This window comes from Odocoileus virginianus, chromosome 25 (genome assembly GCF_023699985.2).
Source record: "Odocoileus virginianus isolate 20LAN1187 ecotype Illinois chromosome 25, Ovbor_1.2, whole genome shotgun sequence".
NCBI classification, from domain to species: domain Eukaryota; kingdom Metazoa; phylum Chordata; class Mammalia; order Artiodactyla; family Cervidae; genus Odocoileus; species Odocoileus virginianus.
In genome coordinates, this window is record NC_069698.1 from 42,001,254 (window position 1) to 42,010,052 (window position 8,799).

General features: G+C 37.5%; 1 non-coding gene across 1 annotated transcript; it reads right to left on the reverse strand.

The window, feature by feature from the left end:
* Positions 1-4,601: 4,601 nt before the first annotated feature.
* On the reverse strand, positions 4,602-4,704 carry LOC139031153 (U6 spliceosomal RNA). Its single transcript, XR_011483559.1, has one exon. It is a non-coding gene; the product is annotated as a U6 spliceosomal RNA (small nuclear RNA).
* Positions 4,705-8,799: the final 4,095 nt, after the last annotated feature.

The window sequence follows — 8,799 nt, forward strand, 5'->3', positions numbered from 1 at the left end:
TAGATGGATCAGTTCAGTTCAGCTGGGTTTGCTCTGTCGTGTCTGACTCTTTGCGACCCCATGAATCACAACACGCCAGGCCTCCCTGTCCATCAACAACTCCCAGAGTTTACCCAAACTCATATCCATCCCTTCGGTGATGCCATCCAGCTATCTAATCCTTTGTCATCCCCTTCTCCTCCTGCCCCCAATCCTTCCCAGCATCAGGGTCTTTTCCAGTGAGTCAACTCTTCGCATGAGGTGGCCAAAGTACCAGAGTTTCAGCTTCAGCATCAGTCCTTCCAATGAACACCCAGGACTGATCTCCTTTAGGAGGGACTGGTTGGATCTCCTTGCAGTCCAAGGGACTCTCAAGAGTCTTCTCCAATACCCCAGTTCAAAAGCATCAATTTTTCGGCACTCAGCTTTCTTCACAGTCCAACTCTCACATCCACACATGACCACTGGAAAAATCATAGCCTTGACCAGATGGACCTTTGTTGGCAAAGTAATGTCTCTGCTTTTTAATATGCTATCTAGGTTGTTCATAGCTTTCATTCCAAGAAGTAAGTGTCTTTTAATTTCATGGCTGCAATCACCATCTGCAGTGATTTTGGAGCCCCAAAAAATAAAGTCTGCTACTCTTTCCACTGTTTCCCCATCTTTTTCCCATGAAGTGATGGGACCAGATGCCATAATCTTAGTTTTTCAAATGTTGAGCCTTAAGCCAACTTTTTCACTCTCCTCTTTCACTTTCATCAAGAGGCTTTTTAGTTCCTCTTCACTTTCTGCCATAAGGGTGGTGTCATCTGCATATCTGAGGTTATTGGTATTTCTCCTGGCAATTCTGATTCCAGCTTGTGCATCTTCCAGCCCAGCATTTCTCCTGATGTACAGTGCAAATAAGCAGGGTGACAATATAAAGCCTTGACATACTCCTTTTCCTATTTGGAACCAGTCTGTTGTTCCATGCCCAGTCCTAACTGTTGCTTCCTGACCTGCATACAGGTTTCTCAAGAGGCAGGTCAGGTGGTCTGGTATTCCCATCTCTTTCAGAATTTTCCACAGTTATTGTGATGCACACAGATGGATAGATGGAGTCAAATATTTCATGGACAGTAAATAAACATTTGTTGAATTGAACTGAAGTAATTCAGGGCTCCTTTTTTTCTTCTCTGGTGATTCTCAGTGCTAAAACTGTATATTTAGAGCAACAAAACAGGGGTAGTGTGTGATGTATAAATTGACTTCAGTGAGTTATGTTGAACAAGGCATGGTCGCTTTTCATAAACACAATTGAAATCTTCCCCAATAGAAACTAACTCTGAAAATGCAATAACTGAAGAACAAAGATGTCAAATTTGAATATAATCAGAGACTTTATGATTCCAAGAGATTATCTGCACTCTACAATTTTATTTATCCATCACCATAATCCTCTTAATTGAAGAAACAAGATAGTGAATAATATTTAAGAAAATGTTGAGTTATTCACAGAATACTAAGGAATTTGAAACACAACCCATATCAGAATGAAAGTGAATATGAAAATTCTTGCTAATATAAGACCCTAATTGAGCAGAATTTACAAGTGATTGCTCTCAAAAAGTATATAGTCAAATTGGAAATGTTGCCAAAAGCTTTTAAATTTTCCCTATAATTATACTGAGTAACATCACTTATAGAAATTCATCCTAAAAATTATTTAAGACATTTTACAAGATCTTCTTCCTAACAGCAGGATATTGAAAGCAACCTAAATTATGAATAATAGATTATTTATTTCTATGTAATCTTATAACAATTAAAGTCACTATATTTAAATGTACAAATAGATACTAAACAAAAAGCAGTATTTTAATGTAGCTATAGGATTATAAAGATAAAACAATGTCTACCATTGTTTAGGCAGTAGATATATGGGAATTTTCATATACTATATCTATAATCAGAAAAATATATGATAAAAATATTGGTTTGTAGTGCAAACCAAATTGCATAAGAAATGTACCAGCCAGAAGCATACCTCCATTTTTGAGACATGAACTCCATGAGACCAAGATTTTCATTGTATTCATCTTTGTTTCCTAGCACTATGCCCAGCCCATAGCAGGTGTTTAATAAATGTTGCTTGAATGAACATAATCTATTGATCAATCAAAGATAAAATGGGGCTCTCAGTTTTCTTTCCTGAAATTGTGCAGAATTCCAATAACTATAATAGCTTTACTTGTTTCAATAGTTCTACCATTTCACAGGTCATCTCTCCTCTCCAGTGGGGGAAAAGAGCCACTATGGGCCTCCAACTCTTACTTATTTAAGTTTGATTCATCCAAAATATAAAACAATGCATTTCATCTGGGACTAATTTCATTTCAGAAATGATATTTTGTAAAAATGCAATCTCAGTCAAGAAAGAACAGAAATGTTTTCATTACATTTACCATTACAGTTTCATTTCTTCAGCTACCATTACTAAAAATATAACAATCATAGTCTGTACATCTACATAACCTCATGACCTTAGATACTAATTTGAAAAATCTATTCAGTCACTTAGTCGTGTCCAGCTCTTTGTGATCCTGTGGACTGTAGCCTGCCAGGTTCTTCTGTCTATGGAATGTTCAAGGCAAGCATATTGGAGTGGGTTTCTATTTCCTTCTCCAGAGGATCGAACATGTGTCTCTTGCATCTCCTGCATTGACTGGCAGATTCTTTACCACTGTGTCTCCTAAGAATACCATTTATATTCAGCAAAATTATGTATGTAGAAGGATTTCCCTTTGAGAAATATATTTTAATAACATTTATCACCTTGTAATACTTTTCTTGAAAAAGAGATTGCTCAACTTATTCATTACTTCTACAATTTGACATTGTCTCCAGAAACAAAAGGAAACATGAATACAATTTATGGAAAATGAGAAGAAAAGGAAATTAACCTAGTTATGTCTGAATTATCACAGAGGCTGCTTTTCTTGCAGGAGACCCTATCATTATGAAAACCACACCTCTTATTTGCAGGCACAGGGGGATGTCCATCAAAGCACAATTTAAATCAAGAAGCTTTGCGTGATAAACAAAGGCCTGTAGATGAAACACACCCAGTGCTCCAAGTTATTGCAGAAATGTATGAGGGTTTCCTCGATGGTTCTGCAGCTAAAGAACCCACCTGCATGCGGGAGACAAACACAAGAGATTTGGGTTCAATCTCTGGGTCAGGAAGCTCTCCTGGAGGGGGAAATGGCAACCCACTCCAGTTATCTTGCCTGGGAGAATCCCATGGACAGAGGAGCCTAAGAACAGAGGCTACATACAGTCCAAAGGATCACAAAGAGTCAGACAAGACTAAGCATGCATGCAGATGCAAGGGTTTACCTTGATGTGTCACTGTCTCCAAAGAGACAAAAGCATAAGGAAACAATTCTTACAGTGCAGAATACAGCTTTCTTTGGTGACTGATTCTGTAAGCTCTGGATCATCCACAGGGATTTTCAAGAAAAGAGGAGAAAAATATCTACTCTTTTGAGAAAAGAACTGTCCCCTTTCCTTGCTAGTTTCAAAGATATAAGAGAAAAAATAAGAGGAGTAAGTTCTTTTTGGCTCACTACGGCACTCAAATCTCTCTCTCTGTCAGAATCCTTTTATCTTTTACATTTATTCTTAAAAACAAGAATTGAAATTTTATCAGCTCGGGGCACAGAATCTGCAAATTAAAAATGTATAGTATTTAAAACTTTATATATTCTTCAAGTGTGAAGAAAGTCCCTCTTTCATATCTCTAATCATTAAAGAACAGAAGATTTTAAGTTCAAGAAGTCAGTATTATTATACCCTTTATTGCATTGTATTTCAAAACTTTCTAATTTAGTGATTTATTCATTTATTTATTCAACAGATTTTTACAGAAGGCCAATATACATTCTGAAAGCTATTCTTTATTGGGGATACAATAGTTTTTAAAAATTCTTGCTCTTACGGATTTTACATGGTGAAGTGAAAGTGTTGGTCATTCAGTTGTGTCCGACTCTTTGCGACCCCATGGATTGTAGCCCATCATGCTCCGCTGCCCATGGAATTCTCCAGGCAAGAATACTGGAGTGAGTTGCCATTCCCTGTTCCAGGGGATTTTTCTGACCCAGGTCTTGGTGATTGAACCCGGGTCTCCTGCACTGCAGGCAGATTCTTTACCATCTGAACCACCAGGGAAGCTTGCCGTTATGTATTTTACATGGTATACTTTAAAATAACATAAAAATAAGTTAATTTCATAGCTGTTAGAAGCAAGTACTATTTTTAAAAAAAAAACAGGAACAAACCGGAGAGCCAAGGCATAGATCCACATAAATATATTCAACTGATCTTTGTCAAAGAAACAAAGGCAATACAATGAAGAAAAAAATAGTCTTTTCACCAAATGCTGCTGCAACAGCTGGACATCCACATGCAAAAAGAAAAAAAAGAAAGAAAATGAAGCTAGATACAAATCTTACACTCTCCACAAAAATTAACTCAAAATGGGTAACAGATCTAAATATAAAACCCAAACCTTTAAAACCCCTAGAAGATTACATAAGAAAAAACCTAGATGAACTTTGGAATGGTGATGACTTTTTAATTTTTTCAAAATTGAATTCTTCATGAATTAGCATGCCATCCTGGAGCAGGGGCCATGCTAATCTTCCTCATATCATTCCAATTTCAGTACATATGCTGCCAAAGCAGGCATGGCAATAGCTTTTAGATGCAATGCCAAAGGCACAACCCATGAAAGAAACTGATAAGCTGGACTTCATTAAAATTAAAAAATTCTGATCTTTGAAAGACATTATCAAGAAAGTAAGAAAACAAATCACAGACTGGGAAAAAAAATGTTTGCAAAAACCACATCTGGTAAAGAACGGTTATCAAAATAGACAAAGAACTTCTAAAACTCAACAGTAAGGAAACAAACAGGCTTCCCCCGGAAGCTCAGACAGTAAAGAATCTGCCTGTAAAGCAGGAAACCCCACTTCAACCTCTAAGTTGCGAAGATCCCCTGTAGGAGGGCATGGTAACCCACCCCAGTATTCTTGCCTGGAGAATTCCTTGGACAGAGGAACTGTGGGCTACAGTCCATAGGGTCGCAAAGAGCTGGACACAACTGAGTGACTAACATTTTCACTTTCAAGAAAACAACAACCTGATTTTAAAAAATGAGCCAAAGACCCTAACAGAAAACTCACTAAAGAAGACATACAGATGCAAATAAGCATACAGAAAGGTACTCTACATCATATGTCATGAGGAAAATGCAATTTAAAACAACAATGAACTATCACTACACACCTATTAGGATGGCCCAGAACACTGAAAACACCAAATGCTGGAGAGGATACAGAACAACAGAACTCTCATTCACTGCTGGTGGGAAAGCAAAATAGTTCATATACTTCAGAATAAAATTTGTCAGTTTTTTACAGAAAGGAGACATTTTCTTACTGTATGATTCAATAATCACACTCCTTGGTGTTTACCCAAAGGACTTAAAAACATGTCCACACAAAACGTGCACTTAGATGTTTGCAGCAGCTTTATTCATAATTGCCAAAATGTGGAAGCAATCAAGATGCCCTTTAGTAGGTGAATAGATAAAGAAACTGTGGTACATTCAGACAATGGAATATTGTTAAACACAAAAAAAGAAATGAGCTATCAAACAATGAGAAGACATGGAGAAAACTTAAATGCATGTTACTAAATGAAAGAAGTGAATGTGAAAATGTTACATATTGTATGATGCCAGTTCAGTTCAGTTCAGTTCAGACTGTCAGTCGTGTCTGACTCTTTGTGACCCCATGAACCACAGCAAGCCAGGCCTCCCTGTCTATCACCAACTCCCAGAGTCCACCCAAACCCATGTCCATTGTGTCAATGATGCCATCCAACCATCTCATCCTCTGTCGTCCCTTTCTCCTCCTGCCCTCAATCTTTCCCAGCATCAGGGTCTTTTCAAATGAGTCAGCTCTTTGCATCAGGTGGCCAAAGTATTGGAGTTCAGCTTCAATATCAGTCCCTCCAATGAACACCCAGGAATAATCTCCTTTAGGATAGATTGGTTGGATCTCCTTACAGTCCAAGGGACTCACAAGAGTCTTCTCCAACATCACAGTTCAAAAACATCATCAACTCTTCAGCACTCAGCTTTCTTTGTAGTCCAACTCTCACATCCATACATGACTACTGGAAAAACCATATCCTTGACTAGACAGACCTTTGTTGACAAAGTAATGTCTCTGCTTTTTAATATGCTGTCTAGGTTGTTCATAACTTTCTTTCCAAGGAGCAAGCGTCTTTTCATTTCATGGCTGCAGTCACCATCCGCAGTGATTTTGGAGCCCCCAAAAATAAAGTCAGCCACTGTTTCCACTGCTTCCCCATCTATTTGCCATGAAGTGATGGGACCGGATGCCATGATCTTAGTTTTCTGAATGTTGAGCTTTAAACCAACTTTCTCACTCTCTTCTTTCACTTTCATCAAGAGACTCTTTAGTTTTTCCTCACTTTCTGCCATAAGGGTGGTGTCATCTGTATATCTGAGGTTATTGATATTTCTCCTGGCAATTCTGATTCTAGCTTGTGCCTCTTCCAGCCCAGCATTTCTCATGATGTACTCTGCATAGAAGTTAAATAAACAGGGTGACAACATACAGCCTTGACATACTCCTTTTCCTACTTGGAACCAGTCTGTTGTTCCATGTCCAGTTCTAACTGTTGCTTCCTGATGTATGTGATATTTTGGAAAAAGGAAAACTATGGAAACAGTAAAGAATTTCAGGTGTTAATGGAAAGGAAGAGTGTGATGAATATATAGCAGAGAGAAGATTTATAGAGCAGTGAAAATAACCTATGTGGTACCATAATGATAGATACATGTTATTATGCATGCATGCTAAGTCACTTATCCTACTCTTTATGGCCCTATAGATTGTAGCCCACCAGGCTCTTCTGTCCATGGGATTCTCCAGGCAAGAATCCTGGAGCTCCTCCAGGGGATCTTCCTGGCCCAGGGATCAAACTCACATCTCTTATGTCTCCTGCATTAGCAAGAGGATTCTGTACACTAGTGCCACCTGTGAAGCCCCACATGTTATTATACTTTTGTCTAAATCCATAGAATGTACAACACCAAGAGAGAACTGTAATGTTCTAATGTAAACTATGAACTTTGGGTGATAATGATATGTCAATGAAGGTTCGTCAATTGTAACAAGTGTATTTACTGTGGTGAAGGATGCTGATAATGAGAGCCTATGCATGTGTGAGGGCAGAGGGTGTGTGAGATATCTCCACCTTCTCTGTTAATTTGCTGTGAATCTTAAACTGATTTGAAAAAAATAAATAAAGTGTTAGTTAAAAGAAATAATAATACATACAAAGTCAAATCAGAGGTTGTGATTGGATATTTTAAAATGAATGGCTGTGGTAATAAGCAGTAAGAATGTGACATTTAATCAAGAAAATGAAGGAAAAGATGGAATGAGCCCTACAGCTGTCAGATGCAAAAACATTCTGTGGACATCCCTGATGGCCCAGTGGTTTGGACTGCATGCTTCCACTGCTGGGGGCCCGGGTTCAATCCCTCGTCCTGAAACTAAAATCACTCAAGCTGTGTGATGCAGTTAAAAAAAAAAAAAGTAAGGAAAAGAAAAAGGAAATACATTCTGGACAGAGAAAGTAATTAATGCAAAGTCCATGAGGTGGGAACACGCTGGCATCTTGAGCAACAGCAAGAAACACAGTGCATCTAAAAAGGAATGAGTAAATGAGAGTATAAAGTGATGGAGTAGGAAAGGTAACAGTCCAGATCTACATCATCTCTGCATGATCTATATGATATGTGAGGCCTTTGTCAAGATGAGGACGCTTTCTTTTACTCCAGGTTTACTGGGAGGGTTTTTTTTGTTTGTTTGTTTGTTTTAGCCATGAATGGATATTGAATTTTATAAAATACTTTTTCTGAATAAAATATAGATGATTGTGTTGTTTTTCTTTTTATTCTGCTTATGTGCTGAATCATAAGTGCTTTTGTAACTTTTTTATTAAGTACAATTGATTACAATGTTGTGATCATTTCAGATGTGCAGCATAGTGCAGCATGTATATGAGTATGGGCTGAGGAAGCAGTTATTGTGTATATATACATACATATATTCTTTCTGAGATTCTTTTCCACCATAGATTCTTACCAGATATTGAATATAGTCCTCTATGCTATGCAGCAGGACCTTGCTGTTTGTCTGTTTTGCACACAGTAGTGTGTATCTGTTAATTCCAAGCTCCTTATTTATCCCTTCCTGCTTCTCCCCTTTGGTCGCCATGATTTTGTTTTCTCATTCTGTGAATCTCTTTTTGTTTTATAAATAAGTTCTTTTGTATCATTTTTAGATTCCACATGTAAGTGATGTCGCATGGTATTTATCTTTTTCTGACTTACTTCACTTAGTATAAAAATCTCTAGGTCTATCTGCATTGCTGCAAATGGCATTATTTCATTTTTAATAGCTAAGTAATATTCTATTTTGTATATGTACCACTCTTCTTGTCCATCGGTTATTCATCTGTTAACAGATATTTAGGTTGCTTTCATATCTTGGCTATTGTAAACAATATTGCCATGAACATTGGGGTGCGCGTATCTTTTCAAATTAGAGATTTTTCTTTTCTGGATAAATGCCTGGGAGTAAGATTGCTGGGTCATATGGTAACTCTATTTTGAGTTTTTTAAGGAATTTCCATACTGTTCTTTATAGTTAGCCATTGATTTTTTCTTTTTTTAAT